Source organism: Mustela erminea, chromosome 16 (assembly GCF_009829155.1).
Source record: "Mustela erminea isolate mMusErm1 chromosome 16, mMusErm1.Pri, whole genome shotgun sequence".
Lineage (NCBI taxonomy): Eukaryota > Metazoa > Chordata > Mammalia > Carnivora > Mustelidae > Mustela > Mustela erminea.
In genome coordinates this window covers 54,750,670-54,773,997 of record NC_045629.1, presented here as the reverse complement: position 1 = coordinate 54,773,997, position 23,328 = coordinate 54,750,670, and the positions used below count along the sequence as shown (strand labels likewise).

At 35.6% G+C, this 23,328-nt stretch overlaps 1 protein-coding gene across 2 annotated transcripts in view; it reads left to right on the top strand.

Annotated features, from left to right (window-relative positions):
• ANGPT1 (angiopoietin 1) overlaps window positions 1-23,328 on the top strand; it is a 249,404-nt gene that overhangs the window by 1,601 nt on the left and 224,475 nt on the right. The window lies entirely within an intron of this gene.

Sequence of the window (23,328 nt, the reverse complement as noted above, 5' to 3'; positions counted from 1 at the left end):
TTGTGCAGTTCCTTCTCTCTTTGCTCTCTGTTTAATTGAGTAACAGGTAAACAGCAGATAACAAGTGTCTTCAACTATGTCAGTGGAAGGGCGGCAATGTCACGTTTTTGAAAATTATTTTCTCCCACTTATCTTTGCTAAAAATTCATTTCGTGCATATAGGTAGGAACATAGCCAGTCCAGTCTCCTTTAAGTAAGTCTGTTAACAGAGCAAACCCTTTGAGAAGATAAGGAGAGGACAAATGCTTTTATTTTTTCCCCTGTGTTGTCACACTTACTTTGAGCGTTGCCTGCTGAATCATGCCAAGTAACAGTTATTCTACTTTTGTCCGCTAGGGACTGAACTAAGATCACTGATACTTTATTTGACAAATTAACTGAAACTCGGTAGAGTCAGTTTCTAAACCTGAAATTGTAGTTAATCTTTCTATTATAGACACAGGTGAAAAAGACCAATAGGGACAGAAGAATAGGAAGCAAACATAATTCTGAAGTCTTTTGATAATTATAGTTTAAATTTCAGGCATAATTATAGCAGCAGTTTTTTCTTTGGCAAAATTTATTTTTATAGTAAATAAATTAATTTGGTCGAACAGTTTTTTTACTATTGTCAGTATACCATCCATACAGCTTAAATGAGAATTCAATCGTTATAAATTAGTCTGGATTCTTTGAAGGGGCTGGGGAGGGAACTGTAGTCCTAAATTGTCCTGAATGAACTGGTCTACCAAAAATGTAATATTTCGTTTACTTAAAACATATAGTCAAAATGGTGATTCAAGCATAGTAATGCATATTTTTTATTGCTATGCAATTATTCAGCAGCGATAGGGTATGATTCTATTGGGCTTATGTCATGCACGTGTTCGCATGTTGATTTATTGTATGACATAAATTTGATTTTTGTTTACATTGTTCTTGGTCAATGATTATGGCATAGTTTTCAGATTATAGCCAAGCATAACTATGAAATGTTCTTTGGTTACATTGACCCTTGCTAACGTGAATCTAGCTGATTATATGCAGAAAGTGTCCCTGTTGGTATGAGTCAGAGCAGTTTGGCTTGACTATTGTCTGTTTAAATTTGCATATCTTTTGTTATTGTTAATGCGATTGGTAGGAGGATCAAGAAACCAAATAAATTCTTTCAGCAAAGAACTTGTTAAAAAGCTCTCTCAAGTTTCCCTTAATTAGAGGTTTTTTTTTTTTTCTTACTTTAGGTTCTAAATTTCTTGTGATGTATTTATTTTGATAATTCAAATGGAAATCTTTTTACTGTAACTATTTGGTTGCTTAGTCCTGCAAATTGTACTAATTTCTATTTTAATTCTAAATAGTTGTGTTAGCATAAAAAGCAATGCACTGCAGAAACTGAGGTTATCGGTATAGAAGCAGTTAATTCATCTATTCAACAAAATAATTAATCAAAGCATGGTGATTATTATGCAGCTCATGGCATCACTCTCAGGAAAGTTTTTGATGCAGGATGTGTGTTATCAATGCTAGATGCTGATAGATGATAGTTAATGTTAACCTGATACATTCCATGAAATTTGGTAAACTGGATTCTCTTACAAATATTTTTCGTAAGACACAGACTTCACTAAAAGTCACTTTACGAGACTTACACTCTTGAATCTCATTTCTCAACTGAAGTAAAATATGCAAGGGGGCAAATGATGTGTTGGCCACTGTAAATGTTGGGACTTACTATGGCACCTGTCTCTTGATATGATAGATTTCTTTCAAGGAAATCAGCTTTGCATAGTAACCTGTCAATTAACACAAATTGTGAGTTAGGTTGATAGTATTATTCTCGCTTATCAGATGGGGAAGAAGATTATAAATAATGTGCTCAAAGATCACCATTTTATTGGGTAGAACACCTGGGCTATATGTCTACATTTGACTTTCTTCAATCATATAGCTCTTTTCAGAATGTTAGTTAAGTACACCAAATACCTGAGAGGGACCAGATATTAAGAAAACAATAAGTACAAATGGCTTTTGTGTCTTTGCCACCTTCTTGTGATTCCTTTCTGTCTTTCTGTAGCAGAGAAATATCTAGTGGTTGATGTTACTTTAGATCCCATGCTTCTTGAATTATTTTCTTTCTCGTGTGTAGAAGAAATTCACAGATATGTATATTTAAATACTCAGATTTAAGACATATAAATTCTAGAATTTGGGGCAATGCTTAGAAAGCCTTTTGCCTTTGGCAAATGATGTCTTTTCGTTGTTGTTGAAAGTATAAATAATTTAGTCAAAAACATGCCTTGTAACAGACAACAAAGGTCTGTCTACTGTAAATATTTTACACTAACTAAAATTGATGACTTGATGATTATTTGTAGAAAATGTGTTCTGAATTGCCATCCAGACTATTTTAAAGGATGAAAAAGTTTTACTGAAATACTTGGGTAAATGTTTCTATTGACAGCATTTTTTTTTTTTTTTTTTTTTTACTAACAACCACCTCTACTTCTATTCTTTGTTTCAGAGAATTATGATGATCTTTATAAAAGTCATGTATTACAGATATTAACCCATATAAATATCCACTAGAATGTGACCTCCATGAGACCAGTGACCTTGTGTGTTTGTTTGCTGCCATATGCCCAGGGCCTTAAGCAGTGTATAGTCATAGCAGACAGACAATAAATACCTGTTGAATGAACAAATAGATGCATTGTCTACATGTTACAGTCTCTAATTTACCATGTACTATTAACAGTTTGTTTTGGATATACAATTTACCTCCCTAAATAGATTATAAATTATCATTTAAGCAAGTACTATATCCTGTAATTACTTTTGTCCTGATATTAATCAAAACGATGTTGCGTCTACAGTAGGTGGTTGTTAAAATTATCTAGATTGTACTTAGCCAGTGATCTAGGATCTCAAGAAGTTCTGGATTCACTCTATCTTGTCCACTTACTTATTCTTTAAGAGTCAGCTTTGTTGCCAGTTTCTCTAGGAAATATACATGCATTCCACTTCCCCTCCCAGGCTGAGCTCTCTGGTGTTATCATAAAAGGCTGCATGTATTATGTTCGTACTGCACTTCCATGTTATGTGGTTGTTGTCATTTTCGTTGTTTTGAATCCTGTTTTTCTACTTACACTATGAGTCCCCTTGAGTGTAATGAATGTTTCTTTATCCATATATACCTGAAATGTTTATTGAGCATTTGAACAATATCTCTGTTATCATCATAATAAAAAAAATAAAAGACATCAAGTGCTCAACTGTGTGGTGCTAGAATGAAATAATGAAAATTAAGAGACCTTGTAACTGCTTTTAGATGCTAAAATTTGCTTGAATCCTTCATGCTAAGTTACTTGAGTGTCAGCTAGATGTGCCTTTGGGAGGAAAAATAATTTTGTACTTCTAGACCAGTAGGTAACAAGTTACTGCATGCAATAATGACACATATTTACATATAGTATGTGCATATGTGGATCTAAGTAACTGGAAATAATTTCCCACCTGTGCATTGTTTTGGTGGCTGGTGACCATGCAAAATAAAGCAGAGAGGATGTTCTATGTTTTATTTTTACATATTGGGGAGAAGAGGCTTCCTGAATGTGTGAAAAGAGCAGGCAATCGATAAGTATGTTTTTAAAAATTTGTCACTGAGCTTGAAGAATATGCATGTTTGACCATAGAATGCATGTTTGATCTATACACAGAGGTAGAAAAGAACGGCAGTTGCCAAGAAAGGTTAAAAGAGTAATTACCTTTTAAATCCAGTTGTAGAAATGTCCCTACCAAGTTCATTTGAGATTAACCCTCGGTTTTCAAGCCAAATTGGAACTCTTTAGTTAATACCGCTTATTAGCTTTTCAACGAATAGTTAGGTTTTATTTTTTGCTTGCTACATTTTAGAATCAAAAGATCCAAGAAGGCAGAGTAACCTTTCTGGGCCCTAGAAGTTGGGCAGTTGGAGCTATAACAATCTTTTGGATTTCTCTGTAGGAAGGAGCAAGCCTCTCCCCAAACAATCTACAACTGGCAGATCTCAGGTTGTTAGGACCAGGGCAAGCAGGCCCTTTACATGGATGATTGCAGCCCTTCTTTACCCCTGACTGTGCCATTTCACATTAAGCCCTTTTTAAGTAGCACTCATCTCACATGTAATTATTTGTTCAATGTAATCTAAACTAAGAATGTATCATTCTTTTCCTTAAAATTTTCCTACAGTTTTTCATTATGTGAGACAAAAATCCACATTCCTTACCATGAGGTCCTAGGTGATCTGCCCCCTGCCCCGACTCCTCTCTGGATACATCATTTATCCCCTTTCCCTTATTCCAATTACTCAAATGACATTAGCCTTCTTGTTATTTCTCCACCAGACCAGCTTATTTCTGTCTCAGGGGCTTTATGTGCTGTTTAATTATCTAGGAAAATTCTTCTTCCAGAGCTTGGCATGGATGGCTTTTTCTTTTTATTCAGGTCTTTGCTTGGAAGTCATTTTTCCAGGAAGTCTTTTCTGAGTACTGTTACCTTCCACCTTCCTGCATTCTACTAACTGACATTTTGTCATATAATATTTATTATTTTTTTGTGGCCCTTACCACGATGTGACCTTTTATTGCTTATTGTTTGTCACATTATTTATTCTTTTTCCATCTATTGAGAATGTAAATGCTGTAAGAGGTCGTTGTCTGTCTTTTTCCCTGTAGTATACTTACTCCTGGAAGAATGCATGACACTCAGTAGAACCTCAGTAAATATTTGCAAAATATATTCTCCCAAATGTTGCACTCTATGTGGTAAAGACCTTCCTTGCCTGGCTTGTTCACTAGTTTTTATGTATTATTTTATTTGTCATTTTTGAAAGCAGATCTACTTTTCTGGGACAGTACCTGGAACATAATTGAAAAGAACAGTTTTTTTCTTTTTTAATGAATAGAGAAATGAATGAATTGCATGAGTAGATTTGGACTATAATTAAATATACATATGAAAATTAGACTCAGCTATATTCCATGCTTTATCTATCTATGTAACAGGAGAAACGTTAATCTTCTGAGTTTCTTTTCCTATATCAAGGATCAGCAAACTCTGACCCTTGAGCCAGTACTGCCAGCCACCTGTGTTTGTAAATAAAGTTTTATTGAACAGAGTAACATTCATTTGTTTATGTATTGTCTGTAGCTGCTTTCTTCCTATAAAGGCAGAACTGAGGAGTTACAACAGAGATCGAATGGCCCACAGATCCTAAATTTTAATATCCAGCACTTTACAGAAAGTTTTCTGATCCCTGTTCTATATCACAGAAGTAATATGGTATTAATATTGGGACTGTTGCAAGGTAAATTGTGAGGTTTGTTGTGTGGGAAAAAGATCGCCCTCCAGGAGGTCAAGTAATCTTCGGGTTCATGCCAGTTGGCTAAGAGCCTGAGTAAGCCATTTCTTGGCTTGGTACTGGGGACATGCTGTGAGGTGACATTTTAGAGGAGTACAGGCCGGGAAATTTCATGTCTTTTCTTTCCCCTGTCCATCTCATGTGGACAGGGAAATATTCCAAAAGCAAATACATGTTGGAAAAGAAAAGTACCTGATTAACAGTACAGATCATCAGCCTCTGGGTTTACCAAGTCTGGGTGCCAGGGTCCTTTGCTTTTTGTACTTGTCTCAACCTGTTGGTTGTGGCATCAGCAGGAATGTTGACAAAACACCACATAGAGTGGTGGTTTAGCATAGCCTCTTATGTTCAATGTATTTAGAAACCTTTCCTCCTTCTGTCATTTGCTTTAGAGATAAACATTACAGGTATTCTCATTTGTGGAGATGATGATTGGGGAGGAGCAACAAGTGGGTGGTCAGCCACAATGTGCAGAGGTTTATCAGCCCCTATGCTATAATTTGCTAATTAAGGAGGTTTTGTTTTCATTTTGTCATGGCCTTGTCTCTGTGTGGAAACATTAGCATCCTTTTCCTGGGCTTTGTCTTCTTTTCTTCTTTTCTTTTTTCTTAATACCATTTGCTTAGATGCACAAATCTAATTACTTTCTGAGTCATCTTTGCCTTTTGTTCCAATACAAGATTATCGTTTGCTGTGAAGTTTGGAAGTTCCAAAACCCCTTTGGTTCTGGCCCCATGGTCTGAGGGAGGAGGGCTTCTTAGTGTTTAAGTCTCTTTACAGAGTGTACAAAAGATATGCCCCCTCCCTTATCAAAGAGATTTCTAAAGAATGAAGCACTCCATGGATTACCTTTTCTTTATATTTTGAGACTTTGTGCTTAAACAATTTTTTGAAATTCTTACACAGAAATATTAAGAGTGAGAGGTTTTCAGGCTTGTTTGGTCTCAGCTTGCTATCCAAATGATCTGATTTCTTCCTTCAAACATCTGAAAAGGTAATCTTTAACACAGAAGGTGATGTAAAACATATAAAGCTACACATAACCCTACTGGTAGCTAATAATATAGTCAATGACATGTACATATTTGGCAGGAAATATTGGAGATTTAGAGTAAAATCAATGTAATAAGTGTTACTTCTAAATATGTGCTACATGACCACATGTTAGGGATTACAGGTCTTCATTGGCATGTAGTTCCTAAGTTTGTGTTGAACATTAAAAGAGCATGCAAATTAGTGTAAGTATCAAGCTGTATCTAAAGAAAATCAGTAACTGAAATATTAGTATAATGCAGGTAAGATGTGAATATCTTGAAACAGGTATATATACAAAGTAAGTCATCAAACTCACTGGTATCATATAGGTAAGCTTACTGTATATTTCTGTCGAATTGTTGATTATAATTTTGAAAGATAATATATTTTAAAATTTAGTTACATGTGTAGCTTAACTCACTAGGATCGTGAAAGCTGAATGAGTTGAATCATACCAGGGTCTACCAGGGTCTAAGTACTAGACCCTAAAGATTATTAGAGGGTTTCCTTTCCCAGAGAATGAATAGATATTTTAAAACTTTAAATTATATTTTATTTCCAAACCGTTAGAGATAGTCCCAAGATTTTGTAAAACATTTTAACACTGTTCTTGTCCTCACTATTAATACGTATTGACTAGATTAAAAACCAGTAGCTATTTATGAAAGCTAAAGATTTGCTGTAACCAGCAGACCTTGCATCTACCTTATCTCAAGTACACAGATAGAAGACATGAGAATTTTATCTTTATTACTAAATCACCAGTCTACTCTTTGTTTTTCAGTTTTACTAGGTTCTTAAATAATAACAGAGCTATAATAAGCAGTAGTTTTAGTATTTATTGAATAAATGAATTATTGAATAAGTTGAATATAACTTTAAAATGTTAATATGGTGAAAGTTAAATATATGTGAACACATGAACTGATGAAGTCTAAATATTTCTTAGCAATGAAACCTTATTTCCAAGCAAATTATTAGGTAGAAACTTAATATATAATGTAGATGCAAATGGAAGGGCTAGAGAACTAGAGAGGGGTGCTGCCAGGACCCCTGTTCCAGAGGCATTCCTCAGGGGACCCAGTATATTCAAAAGAATATAGTTTCAGAATGGTTGCAGCAAAACTTTCAAATAATCAAACATTTACTAGGTTAAGTTGTCAAAACCTATCTCCTGGCAGATAGGAAGAATCAAAATGCTTACTAGTTTAAATATTTTTTGCAAGTTGATGTAAAAATGTCCAAATCTGCCATATATATAGTAGTTCAAGAATGTTAATGTGTAAGTTACAAAAGTACAGGTTTTTCTAGACTCTCAGAATGTAGAGGCCCACCCAAACTTAACATGACCAAAATATGTTAAGATAATAGACAGCTCTTGGACAATTAGTGGGAAATTGTGTAACTGAGACCTATTTTCTAAATTATCCAATTGCATGATAGTTTCTATTTCTTTAAATTTAGGAGTATGAATTACATTGATATTACCCAATATCTCAAGCTACCATATTCACTTAGAACAGAATTCATGGGAGGGGCAGTGGGAGAAGAAGGGAGAATCTCAAGCAGACTTCATTTTGAGAATGGAGATTGACACGGGGATCCATCTTATGACCCTGAGATCACAACCTGAACCAAAACCAGGAGTTGGATGCTTTAATTGATGCTGCCACTCAGCCATCCCAGGAAACTGGAATTTTAAGTAGGCATTTACATATTTCCAAAATTTTTAGTGACTCTTTTTCAGTCTACTTAGCTTGTCTTTGTTTTTGCTTCTAGAATATGATTCCAGGAATAGGAATGTTAGAATTGCCATTTTCTTATTCATTTGTGCTGAAATATTAATAAAATTAATTTTATTAATAAGATTTTTTATTATTAATATTTTATTAATAAGATCTTTTAGTATTTTTTAAGACATTTATCCTGACTGCAAAGGTTACTTTAGTTAAGACTAGATAAAACCAAACTTGAATCCACTTTCCAAACACACCTAAGCTGCAGTGTATCACAATGTGCTGAAAGAGGACAATTACATGAAGGCAACACCTTCAATTCTATTAGTTCTGTGGAGGTTTTTTTTTTTTTTTTCTTTAGGAGATGAATATTACATGGCTGTTTGATATACTGAGGGCTCCAAAGTGAAGCCTTATATGAATTAATAATAACTCTCTTATTATGTTAGTCCTTATATAATTTTTCTGACTTCTCAATGGCCTTTTTTCTTTTCTTTTTTCTTTTTTTAAAAGATTTTATTTATTTACTTATTTAACAGAGAGAGACAACAGCGAGAGAGGGAACACAAGCAAGGGGAGTGTGAGAGGGAGAAGCAGGCTTCCCGCTGAGCAGGGAGCCCGATGCAGTGCTCAGTCCCAGGACCCTGGAATCATGACTTGAGCCAAAGGCAGACGCTTCACAACTGTGCCACCCAGGTGCCCCTGGCCTGCTTTTTTGTAAAACTATTCCCCATTCTGTAGTGGGAGACTTCTGAGACTTGAATACCATAAAAGAAACATGGTGAGGCAGTCCTTAGAGCAAGAAAGACAAAAGGGCTCAAAGGAACTCATTCCTGGCCTGCCTCCCCTTTTCGTTCCTCTTCTGTCCTCTGGTATTATTTTCAGTTAAGTTCTATGTGATCCTCCTTGTACCAGTGACCATGGAGTGGAAGCGCAAGACAGAGGATGGTCATAAGGGAGAGCAAATGAACAAGGTGACCAGTGGTGACTGTCCTTTTATTGGGGCAGGGGACACTCTAAGGGGTGATGGGACAATAGCAGTGTTTGGAGGACTACTCCATAAGAGATGGCAGTGAGTTCAGTCATGGGATTTTAGCAGACCATTGTGAGTCATGGAACTAAGCACCTGCCATTAACAAAGGAAAGGCAGCTAGTTAGCTAGTGATCAAATCAAATATGCACAAAGTACTCTGCTAGGTACTGGGAGACAGTGATGAATGCGCTACAGCCCCTGTTGTTGAGTAGTCTAAACCCACTGAAATAGATAGTAAATGCATTGCTTGTGTCCACTGTTTTCTATGTCAGACAGACAGTTACTCAAGGTTGAAGTGTGCTGTACCTAAAGCCAGACTGGCTGGATTTGAATCTTGAAAAATACCACTTCCTTGCTGTGTGACCTTGGGCAATTTCCTTAACTTCTCTGTGCCTCACTTTTATTACCAGTCAGATAACGAGCTAATGATTCCTTATAGGGTGATTGCTTAGAGTAAAGATGATTCACATAAATTACTTTGTATAAGTTGTCTAACATAGTAAATGTTAAGTAAATATTAGTTATTCCTTGGGGGTAGTTCTGCATTTTAGTAAAAGTTAAATGTTGAATACTTTTACCAACTAAGAGGCCATTTGGAAGCACTTTACATGTATTAATCTATCAAATACTTTCAAAAGCCATTGTGAGGTAGACAGTTTTATCATTTTCCCATATATCAAATTAGGAAGTTGAGGCACAGAGAGGGGAAGTAACTTGCCCAGGATCACTTGGTAAATAAGTGGTGGGGCCTGCATGCAGTTCCAGGCAGTTTGGCTCCGTGACCTATGCTCTGAACACTATGGGATTAGCTATGGCAACTTTTACTATGTCTCCTCTTGTCAATCTTTTTTCAAAACTTAAGTCTGTTTTAAAATATTTTTCTGTAGTATTCTTTGCACCTAAGCCCTTAATTCTTTCATAGTAAATGTGTTGGCCACTTTCTCAAGTACTATTTCAATCATTTGTCTACATCCTAATTCTAACGCTCCATGGTTAAATTTACTGTGACATGGAGTGATGCTGCTGATTGAAGCACAATAGCCTAATTCTCTCTGCCCTCCCACAGGTCTGTTAGCAGATCAGGAATCCCACGTCTGTAGTCCTTCCTGCCTCTCTCCTTAGAAGAACCATCTCTTGAAGTTGCAGAGCTTAATTGAATCTGACTATTTATCTAAAAAGTTTTAAAACACAAAGAAAGGCTTACAGTTGCTTTACATGGGGTGAAGCCGCCTATTCTAAATATCTCCCATTCAATTTAATGACCTCCCTCTTAGATTTATCTGTGGGCACTCCTTCTTGGAAAAGCAAAAGCACATCCTGGAACTTAAAATATTATTTGCATGCACTTTCTTTTGTGGGTCATTCCAGAGAGTTGTAAAAATGAGAAGAAAGGCCTTGTTTTCTCAGGCAATTACCTCTTATCTCACTTCCTATTTTATTTATCATTGTCCCTATTAATTAAAATATTTCTGGTATTTTGATCCAATGCCAAAATACTGCTACTTGCAGAGAATTGTGATGGTTCGCCACTTTTTTTCCTAATCTTGGAGGCCTAACCACTCAAATGCCTGGGCTTTGAGGGTTGTAGCTTTTGTAGCCCATAATGACCAACCATATGAGATAGAAAGACTCCAGGCTACCCTAACTTCCCTTTGGCCATTCTTTTTCATGGAGTCCCAAAGAACTTTGAGAGAGGACAAAATAGGATGGGGGCAGAGGGAGGGATGATGGAAGAAAACTAGGGGACCCTCATTTCGTCTGGTCCCTTGAATTCAGCTAGATACTTGTCAAATCATTCTGCACACCTGTGAATTTAACCTTAATTCTAGGCAAAAAATTGCTGCAGTTCTACAAAAGAAACCTCATGAATCTGAGGGGATATATTGGAAGATAAACCACAAAAGAGACTCCATAAGCTCCCTATCAGAAAGTGATATATCCCAGAGTGCAAAATCCCAGAACTTTTAGGTGTCTGCTCTTATGAGGGATTTCCCTTCCTGAAAGGTGCTCAGGTGGTGAAGCTGGGCAGAACTCTAGATGGGACAGTGTGGCCTCAGATCCTCAGGGTCACAGGAAGAACAGGCATCCCTGAATGTGGCAGAGTTCCCAAGCATTAGATCAGGGAAGCCAGCTAAAATCAGTAGGCCTAAGAGTTGGCTCTCAGCTAGGTATTGCCATAAACTGTGAACCCCTGCAGGATCTGGTGATTGCTCTCCAAGTAGGGGCCCAGCAAGGGACAGCTGCTGCGAGATCTGGCTCCTTTCCTCAGAAGGAGTGGCACAGGTGTGTTCATGATTAGGTAAACAATCCCTGAGCAGGAGCCCAATGATCAGAAAAAAGAAAACCCACACACCTAACTCAGAACTGAAAAACTCCTGTGCTAAGGGAAAATGGTATATAGAATTAGAGGGTTTTTTCACAAGTCTTTGATCTTTCAGTAAATTTTTTTTTCTTTTTTAATTTATTTCCTTCTTATCTAGTTTCTTATTTTATCAACTCTTTGTTTTTAAATCTTTTAATTTTCATTTTTACATATACATTTTATAGATATATTCTTCATTTTTTGTTTCCTCTCACTGTATTCAATTTTATTTTTGTATATTTTATATATATATATATATAATATGTGTATATATGAGATTTGCTTTCTTTAAAATTTTGGGATTTAGTGTCTTCTAACAAATAGACCAAAATATACCCAGGACCAAGTGGATCACCCTGTTTGCCAACCTGTAAGATTATATTCTACCCTCCGCCACACACACACTTTTTTTTTCTTTTCCTTTTATTTTTTGGTTTCTAAACTCTTTGGATTTGTCTAATATGTATTTCCTTGAGTCGTGGTTGATATTTTTTATTTTGTCTTCTTGTTCATCCATTCTTCTCTGAGAAAAATGACTAGAAGGAAGAATTTACAACAAACAACAGAGCCAGAGGTAATACTCTCTGCCACAGAATTGATATGAACATAAGTAAAATTTCAGAGCTGGAATTTAGGAGAATTCCTGCATTATCGATTCCAGTGATTATAAAGTTACTAGCTGGGGTTGAAAACATAAAGGACACTAGAGAATCTCTTAGTGCAGAAATAAAATTTGATCACACCAAAATTAAAAATGCTTTAACTGAGATGTGGTCTAAAATGGATACTCTAACAGTTAGGGTAAATGATGCAGAAGAGAGAGTCAGTGACATAGAAGAAAAAATGATGGAAAGGAAGGAAGCTGAGGAAAAGAGAAAAATGACTAATGGACAATGTAGAGAGGCTTTGAGAAATCAGTGATACCATAAAGTAAAAACAATAGTACAATTATTGGGGTCCCAGAAGAAGAAGAAAGGGTGGGGAGAAGGTATATTTGAGCAAGTCATATCTGAGAAGTTACCTGATCTGGGGAAGGAAACAAGGATTCAAGTCCAGGAGGTAGAACCCCCTTCAAAGTCAATAAACATGGAACAACACCCTTACGTATAATAGTGAAGCTTACAAATTTCAGAGATAAAGAGAAAATGCTGAAAGGAGTTCTAGACAAGAACTCTTTAACCTACAAGGGTAGGAACATTAGGCTGGCAGCAGACTTATCCACAGAGACCTGGCAGGTCAGAAAGGGCTGGCATGATATATTCAGTGCACTTAATGAGAAAAACACACAGCCAAGAGTAGTTTATAGAGCATTCTTTCATTCAGAATGGAAAGAGAAATAAAGAGCTTCCAGAACAAACAAAAACTAAAAGAATTTGTGATCACTAAACTAGCCCTGCAAAACATATTAAAGGGGATCCTGTAAACTAAGAGAGAGCCCAGAAGTAACATAGACCAGAAAGGAACATAGACAATTTACAGAAACAGGGACTTTACGGGTAATACAATGGCACTAAATTCATATCTTTCAATAAGTACTATAAATGTAAATGGGCTAAGTACTCCAATCAAAGGACACAGGGTATCAGACTGCATAAAAAAGCAAGACCCATCCATATGCTGTCTGCAAGAGACTCACTTTAGACCCAAAGACACCTCCAGATTGCAAGTGAGGGGGTGGAGAATAATTTATCCTACTAATGGACATCAAAAGAAAGCTGGTGTAACAATCCTTATATCAGACAAATTAGATTTTAAACCAAAGACTGCAGTAAGAGATGAAGAGGGACACTATGTCATTCTTTAAGGGTTCATCTAACAAGAAGATCTAACAATTATAAGTATCTAAAATGGGAGCAGCCAATTATATAAACTAATTAATAGTGAAATTAAAGAAATGCATTGATGATAATACCATAATAGAAAAGAACTTGAACACCCCACTCACAGCAATGGACAGATCATCTAAGCAGATGATCAACAAGGAAATAAGGGTTTTGAATGACGCACTGGACCAGATGGATTTCGCATATAGCTATAGAGCATTCCATCCTAAAGCAAAAGAATAGACATTCTTCTTAAGTGCACCTGAAACAGTCTCCAGAATAGATCACATACTGTTCACAATTCAGGTCTCAACAGGTACCAAAAGATTAGGGTCATTTCCTGCATGTTTTTGGACCACACTTCTTTAAAACTGGAACTCAAAACAAGAGGAAATTTGGAAAGAACTCAAATACATGGAGGCCAAAGAACATCCTACTAAAGAATGAATGGCCTAACCAAGAAATTAAAGAATAAGAAAAAAAAATCATGGAAACAAATGAAAATGAAAACACAACAGTTCAAAATCTTTGGGATGCAGCAAAGGTGGCCCTAAGAGAGAAGTATGTAGACTTCCTCAAAAAATTCGAAAAGTCTCAAATAACACAAGCTAACCTTACATCTTAAGGAACTGGAGAAAGAACAGCAAGTAAAGCCTAAACCAAGCATGAGAAGAGAAATAATAATGATACAGCAGAAATGAATGAAATAGAAACCACAAGAACAGTAGAAAAGATCAATGAAATTAGAAGCTGGTTCTTTGAAAAAATAAGCCCCTAACCAGACTTATCAAAAAAGAAAAGAGACAGGATTCAAATTAATAAAATCATGAATGAAAGAGGAGAGATCATGACCAAAACCAAGGAAATACAAACAATTTTAAGAGCATATTATGAGCAACTGTATGGCAACAAATTAGGCAATCTGGAAGAAATGGATGCATTCCTAGAAACTTACAAACTATCAAAACTGAAACTAGAAAATATAGAAAATGTGAGCAGACCCATAACCAGTGAGGAAATTGAAACAGTAATCAGACATTTCCCAAAAAACAAGACTTCAGGGCCGGATGGCTTCTCAGGGGAATTTTACCAAACATTTAAAGAAGAAATAATACCTATTCTTCTGAAGCTAAAATATAGAAATGGAAAACCTCCAAACTCATTTTATGAGGCCAGCATTAACTTGATCCCAAAACTAGACAAAGACTCCACCAAAAAGGAGAATTACTGAACAATACCCCTGATGAACATGGATACCAAAATTCTCACAAAGACACTAGCCAATAGAATCCAACAGTACATTAGAAGGATTATTCACCATGATCATGTGGGACTTATTCCTGGGCTGCAGGGATGGTTCAATAATCACAAATCAGTCAATGCGATACATCATATTGGACATATGGACAAGAACCATATGACCCTCTCAATTGATTCAGAAAAAGCATTTGACAAAGTGCAACATCCTTTCTGGTTTAAAACTCTCCAAAGTGTAGGGATAGAGGGAACAGACATCAATATCATAAAAGCTATATATGAAAAGCCCACAGTGAATATTAGGGAAAAACAGACCTTTTTGCCTAAGGTCAGGAATACAACAGGTATGTGCACTCTAACCACTGTTGTTTAGCATAGTACTAGAAATCCTAACTTCAGCAATCAGACAACAAAAAGAAAAAAAGGCATTCAGATTAGCAAAGAAAAAGTCAAACTCTGACTCTTCACAGATGACTTATCCCTTTATGTGGAATACCCAAAAGACTTCACTCCAAAATTGTTAGAATGCATACAGGAATTAAGCAAAGTGACAGGATATAAAAATCAGTGCACGAAATCCATTGCATTTCCATATGCAAACAATGAGACAGAAGACAGAGAAATTAAGGAACCAATCCCATTGACAGTGGCACCAAAACCCATAAAATACCTAGGAGTAAACCTAACCAAAGAGGTAAAGCACCTGCACTTTAAAAACTACAGAATACTTCTGAAAGATATTGAGGAAGACACAAAGAAATGAGAAAACATTCCATGCTCATGGATTGGAGGAATAAATATTGTTAAAATATCTATGCTATTCAGAGCAATCTACACATTCATTGCAATTCCTATCAAAATACCATTGACATTTTTCACAGAACTGGAATAAATAATCCTAAAATTTATATGAACCAGAAAAAAAAAAAATCAAATAACAAGAGGAGTGTTGAAAAAGAAAACCAAAGCTGATGGCATCAGAATGCCAGACTTCAAGCTATATTATAAAACTATAATCCTCAAGATAGTGTGTTACTGGCACAGAAGAAGACACACAGATCAATGGAACAGAATTGATACTCCAGAATGCACCCTAAACTCTATGGTCAACTCATCTTCGACAAAACCAGGTAAGAATATCCAATGGAAAAGGACGGTTTTCTTCAGTAAATGGTGTTGGGAAAATTGGACAGCCACATGTAGAAGAATGAAACTGGACCATTTTCTTATACCATACACAAATATAAACTCGAAATGGATGAAAGACCTAATTGGAAGCCGGGAAGCCATCAGAATTTTAGTGGAGAACACAGGCAATAACCTCTTTGACCTTGGCCACAGCAACTTATTGATATACATGTCTCCAAAGGCATGGGAAACAAAAGCAGAAGTTAACTGTTGGGATTTCATTAAAATAAAAAGCTTCCTCACACCAAAGGAAAGAGTCAACAAAACTAAAAGGCAGCCTATGGAATGGAAGAAGATATTTGCAAATGATATATCGGATAAAGGGCTACTATCCAAAGTATATAAAGAACTTATAAAACTCGACACCCAAAAAACAAATAATCCAGTCAAGAAATGGGCAAAAGACGTGAACAGCCATTTCTTCAAAGAAGACATCCAAATGGCCAACCGACACATGAAAAAAATGCTCCACATCACTTGGCATCAGAGAAATACAAATCAAAACCACAATGAGATGCCACCTCACACCTGTTAGAATGGCTAAACTTAACAAGTCAGGAAACAACAAATGTCTACAAGGATGTGGAGAGAGTGGAACTCTCTTAACAGTACTGGTGGGAATGCAAGCTGGTACAGGCACTCTGGAAAACAGTATGGAGGTTCCTCAAGAAATTGAAAATAGAGCTACCAAAAGCAGTAATTGCACTACTATAAGTGTAGTGATCCAAAGGGGCACTTGCATCCCAATATTTATAGCAGCAATGTTCACAATAGCCAAACTGTGGAAAGAGCTCAGCTATCAATCAACAGATGAATGGATAAAGAAGATATGGTGCATTGGGGCACCTGGGTGGCTCAGTGGGTTAAGCCTCTGCCTTCGGCTCAGGTCATGATCTCAGGGTCCTGGGATCGAGCCCCGCATCGGGCTCTCTGCTCAGCAGTGAGCCTGCTTCCCCCTCTCTGCCTACTTGTGATCTCTCTCTCTCTCTCTGTCAAATAATTAAATAAAATCTTAAAAAAAAAAAAGACGATATCGTACATATATACAATAGAATATTACTCAGCCATCAGAAAGGATGACTACTTACCATTTACATAGATGTGAATGGAACCTGGGGGTATATGCTGAGTGAAATAAGTCAGTCAGAGAAAGACAGTTATCATAGGGTTTCCCTCATGTGTGGGATATAAGAAGCATCGCAGTGGATCCTAGGAGAGGGGAGGGAAAACTGGATGGGAAATCATTAGGGAGAAAAACCATGAGAGACTCTTAAGTATAGGAAACAAACATGGTTGTTGGAGGGGAGCTGCAAGGGGGGATGTAACTGGGTGATGGGCATTAAAGAGGGCATATGATGTCATGAGCACTGGGTGTTATATGCAACTGATGAGTTACTTACTGAACTATTTATCTGAAACTAATGATGTACTAAATGTTGGCTAACTGAATTTAAATATTAAAAAAAGGAAAAGAAAAAAGAAAAGAAAAAACAGAATGGGAGCAAAATAGAATTCAGGCATGCTTTTCATTCACCTTCATGTAGTAGGATGGATTAAAACACATTAAGGAAGGAAAAAAAAATGTGTATCTACTTGCTTGACCTGAGTTTTCCTTGGAATGTTGATTCAGCCTGTGGCAAATCAATGTTCTAGGTGCCCCATAGCTACCTGTAGAATATAAACATAAATAAATGCATGCCATGGTGCTGAGATTATTTAGGGGCAACTTTCAGTCAGTGAAATGGTCTGAAACATTAGTGTTAATGCTGAGTAACCAGGACCTTCTCTCAATGTGCAGGAAATTATTAAGGAGTACAACTATCTTAATTTTAAGGGTTTCTTTATGATATCTACCATGTCTGATACTTTTCATTTCCTCTCAGGGGTAGCTGACTAAAAAAAAAAAAAAAAAAAGAAAAGAAAAGAGAAAAGAAAAGAAATGAAAAAGTTCTTTGACAAAATACCAAATAAATATTAATAGAAGTTGGGAATTGACCTCCTATATTTACTGGTATAGTTTGTACTTTATGTGGACACATGATAAGGATGTGATTTATCTCATCCATTTAGTGCAATCATATTTCCTGCCAATGAAACTACTATTGCTTTGTTTATGGAATTAATCAATTTATCTGTAAAGAGGACAATGGATATCAGATAATCTGTCAGCAAAACAAGTATAAAAATGACATCCTATTTTAAGAAAGGTGCTTAGTAACAAATAGACTATAAATAAGTTTACCTTCATTAAGCAGTATCATCATCCAAACAGATAAGCACATTTTTATAAATAGTAAGTATTATATCCATTTTGTGGATCAACAGAGTGCCAAGGAAATAAAATGATTTTTAAAAGATTATACATTTACTTTGAGACAGGTGTAGAATCTGAACCCAGCCATCCTGAATAGCTAAATCTAAAATTCTTTATTGTTCATGAGTGTTTCACTTTTCCTTCACAAATTTAAAACAAATTTTAATCAACAGAGTAGGAGAGGTTCAGATGAATGTTTTCCTCTAAGTTTTTGGAGAATATACTCAGAATAAATAACCTTCTTTAGAGATGGGAATAATATGCCAAACATGTATAAGAATTGCTTTAAGAAAGTTGTTCTTAGGAAAACTACTTCCTAGCACTATTCTTGACCAGATACAAAATTTTATTTAAATCTAAATATATGTCAGATACAAATAACTAATTGTTGTTTTTACATTTTTTTCCCCAAATAAGTGATTTGCTTACACAAACGGCCTACATTGATGTTACCCAGGTATGAGTATACAGGTATTTTATTTTATTTATTTGTCAGAGAGAGAGCACCTAAGGAGGGGGAGCAGCAGGCAGAGGGCAGTCTCCCTTGGCTCAGTTGATTAAGGACCTGCCTTCTGCTCAGGTCACAGTCCCAGGGTCCTCACATGAAGCCCTGCACTAAGCCTTGCATTGAGCCCTGCATTGGTCTCCCTGCTCAGCGGGAAGCCTGCTTCTCCTTCTCTTTCTCCTCCCCCTGCTTGTATTCCCTCTCTTGCAGTGTCTCTCTCTGTCAAATAAATAAACCTTAAAAAAAAAAAAGACCAAATAGGAATAAAATATAGTCAATAAAGGAGATTGTTTAAGACTTCAATATTAATGAGTTAGGTCCTGTTTGTAATACTTTGGAGAAAATGACCATCTGTCATATATGTCTATTTTAGTTTGGTTGTTCAGTATATAAAAGTAAGCATTGATCCCAGGTACATGTTTAGAAAAAAAAAAACAGAAAATTAATAAACACTGTGAAGGTAGAACTGTTATTATCTCTTACTGACAGTGAAGATAAACTAATGAACTTAAGAAGACTTTGATTCAAATAAATGATTAAAGTTGAAAGTGGAAGTGGAAGTCCTGTGCTCAGCATTCAACAAAGATCTTAACTGAGGAGTGAGTGTGTATAGGAGCTGAGAGGGCTCCATGTCAGAAAGAGAAATTCTTTATTTTGTGATCATCATCTTTCATATGGGACTGAAGATTACATACTTTGAGTTTACAAATTAAACAGTTTATAAGGGAAAAGATCAGTATGGGAATTAATTATCTTAAATATAAAATATCCCTATATATTCTTCTACTATTTTGAAATGCCTTCCACTGTATCGAACTTTTCAAGCCAATGGCCAAATCTTATCAGAGACAACTGAAAAATTCAAATAAACTCTAAAAGGCTATTAAACTGCTTGCACTGAAATAATTCACCAAATATTTTGAAAATTTCTATTCTGTTCAAATACAAAATATCCTCAGTAGAAAGGAGATTAATGTGTGCTTGGTTCTTTTCTGATTACTGGGCAATTAAGAAATCAATGAGAGGGAGGTAGTTTTCTATCAGGAGGACAATACCAGTTCCACCTGTCCACCCAGTGGGGTATATCAGAATCTTTTAGGAAGGTATTGTTTGAAAAAATCACATACACTTTTTAAATTAGAAACAAAAAAAATCCCCACCATGTTTGGGTACTAAAACTATGCATAGAAAATACAATTTTTAAATTTAACATGGTTGAAAGAGTAGAACTTAAAGTTAAAACAAGACTAGAGGGTAATTTTTGGTTGTATTTTCCAAAGATGATTATAATAGCATTATGTGTATATATAGTATTATGTCATAAATAGTATTGTGTCTGTATGTCATTATGCCATAAAGAATTTCCTTCTCTTTGAATCTGGCTGAGTCATAAAAGGCAATTAAGTTTCCATGTTGCTCGTTATAGTACTCATGCTTGGAGCCCTGAGCTGCCATATTAGAAGTCTATCTACCTTGAGGTCACCATGTTATGAGGAAGTGAAGCCACAAAGAGTCCATTTGTAGGTGCGCTGGTTAACAAATCCGCATTTTTGAGTCATTTCAGCTCAGGCTGTACACAATGAGTGAATGAGCCTTCAGATGATTTCAACCCCCATTCACTTACATTATGTCCATATGTTGAGTTAAAGTCCCAGGCATCAAGGAGCAGAAACAGCACATTCCTAGTGTGCCTTATCTGAAATCCTGTCCCACAGAGTTTCTGAGCCTAATGAGCATAATGGCATAGTTCTTCTAAGCCACTCAATTGGGGGTAATAAATAAATGCAACAATAGTAACTGGAATAGCCCCATTTCCATAGACATACATGCAAGGGTTTACTGTGGTACTTATTACTATGGTAATTCTTGAAGAACAGTACATTAGACATGAACTCTGCCTTCCAGAAGCTAGCATTTCAGTAAAGCTCATGATATGGGTAGAATGTCATAAGTGTTGGTTTTTAAGCCAAAATTTTTTCTACCTTTCTCTATTCTTGTAAGCATTTCATGTTCACATGAACTAAGATTCAATAAATATAACTTGAAGACTGCATATATCTTTGTGCTCCTTTGAGTAAAATAGTTATTAGTAAGGATTTTTCTTACCTTCAAAACATTATTTGTAAAAATCCTCTGAGCCTTCCCAAACTCCACATCGACCAGATGTCCGTAATACCAAAATGATTTACTGTATAGTTTATGTGAGTCTTAATGGTTACATTATTTGCAATTTTTCTATCATCTAAAATTATAAAAATCTCAGTGAATTCAGATTTTTGAGAATCAAGACATTAAGCTATTTTATAACTATTTACTATTTAACCTGTCATGTTTAGGCTGTAAGTTTAAATCCAGATGTTTTTGAAAGCTGTTATTGAGCACGGCTGACTGGTGGTCTCCCAAATGTAAAATGAGTTAGCATCTGTTCAATTCCCAGTGGTATGGAATTCCTGCAATAAAATCCATCCCAGATTCTCCCCTTTTTAACTGATGAGCAAAGGATGTGGACTTGAATGAAGTAGGTATGGGAACATTCTTTAAATATATGAAGTGCTTTGCTTATTACATTATATATTGGTTGAAACTTATTGGAAAACAACATAGCAGTAAATATAAAGAACATAACTTTTTTTATAAGCTTTTACTCAGTAATCCTACTTATGGGACTCATTCCCAAGGAAATAATTCAAAAGTACTAAAAAGCAATATATATGAACATATTCATTGCAGCTATCATAGCAGGAACACTGGAAACAAATATTATTATTTATTTGATATTTATTATGATACCTTGCACCCAAGATCTCTAACCATAAAAAAAGTTTTGAAAGATACACAATATTATCCACAACTTTAAATGAGGAAACCATGCAAAATCTCCCACAAGCAGTAAATAGCAGAACCAGCAGACACTTCAACATAGGATTCTCTGATGAAAAGCCATGTCTTCAGTGACTCCATGACTACATCTGTTAAAAATCGTATTTTGACAGAAAATTCCTACAAAATGTTGAGTGAATATGTATGTATACCTGAATAATTATAACAATGAAAAAAATTTGCTAATATTTTGAGCTTGTAGTATGTACCACACCTGGGACAGACAATATTAAAGGTATTGGCAAAATTTTAATATCTATACTGGTGCAACTAAAACATTCATAATGATTCCTTTTTAATGGTGCAGTTGACTATTTTTTGTTTTCTCCTTTATGCCCATTGTATTTATTGTACAGTATGAACATGTGCCACTTTTATAATCGAAGTAATTTGAAGTTAATACTTTAAAGAAATATGGGTATATCTAGACTGAGGCCAAATGAAGTAGAGATGATGGGAAATTAACCATGTTAAAATTTGCATCCATTTTTAAAATAACTGTTCTCAGGGCGAGATAAATATGGATGAGCCTTTAGAAATAGTAACAGAATAAGTAGCTAAAGAAGAAATATTTTGGACCAGGGTTTCAGTAACTTCTCATCCTCCCCGCTGCCCTCCACCAAGCAGCTAGCTTTCTACAAGATCAGTTTTGAATCCACTCTTACCATATAGTGGTCATTTATTCATTTCTTATCAGTTTCTCATCTTCCCTTTTCTCTACATTTATGAATAAATTGATGTCAAAAGTCTGAAAGTAGTGAGTTACATGTAGAAATTCAGTTGGGATAGTCCTTTTTTATTCAAAGAAAGAAATATATTTTAAAGAATTTTATTTAGAGAAAGATGTTATAAAACAGAAGGTGAATGGGTAATCTCACTTTTTCTCTGTGATTCACTATGTTCTAGCCATATCTAAATTCTAGAACTTTTATTACACTATCATGATTTGTTCTTCCTCCTTAATTTTGTGCTACGCTGCAGCAAGTTCCTTGCATCTCTTCGGCCCTATACTCCATGTAGTTTAAATAAATGGATGGATGTTAAGATGGATGGTTGAAGGAATAAATTAGTAAGTAGGTGTGATACTTTAATAAGTAAGCATGATAAGTATTGTGACATTGGAACTCACCTTTTAAACAATGGAATTTGATAGGAAGGGTGACTAACAAAATAATTGAAACATACTGCCAAATTTTTAAGAGGCCTAAACAGTAATAATGGTGAGAAAATGGTGTTGGATTCTGCCCTTGCTTTATCAAAGGATGAATGACCAGAGTTGGGTTTGCAGGGAGAGTGGCCTGCACAGCTCTAGTACTTGCCTAAAGTAATAGGGCAATAAGGTAAACAGATGAAAGACTGAGGAAAGCCGTGAGAGAATTAGGTAACAGGTGAAACTGTGAGGGGAAAATCATAATAGCACTTAAGTAAATAAAAATAAAACAGAAGTCATCATCAGAGAGAACACTGATATTTTAGAACTGGGGACATGACAAGGATGTTTTTATTCAGGCATTAAGTATTGTGGAAATAGTATTAAATTATGACCAAAAGTGTTTCTGTATTTGTGTCATATGGAGCTGTTTACATCAAATGACTTTAAGAATAATTCTAAAAAAAAAAATTAATTCTAAAATACTACATAAGACAAGATTGACTCCACTTCTGTCTTCTCAAATGAGAGGAGGAAAAGACAATCCTAGCGTGCTTTAAGATTTCATAATTCATGTAGAGGTAAAAAGCCCCAATCTGTCTTCTATTCCTTGGTGTACCCCACACATGTAAAGGTTTTATAATACAGAATGTGTTAGGGAATTGAGT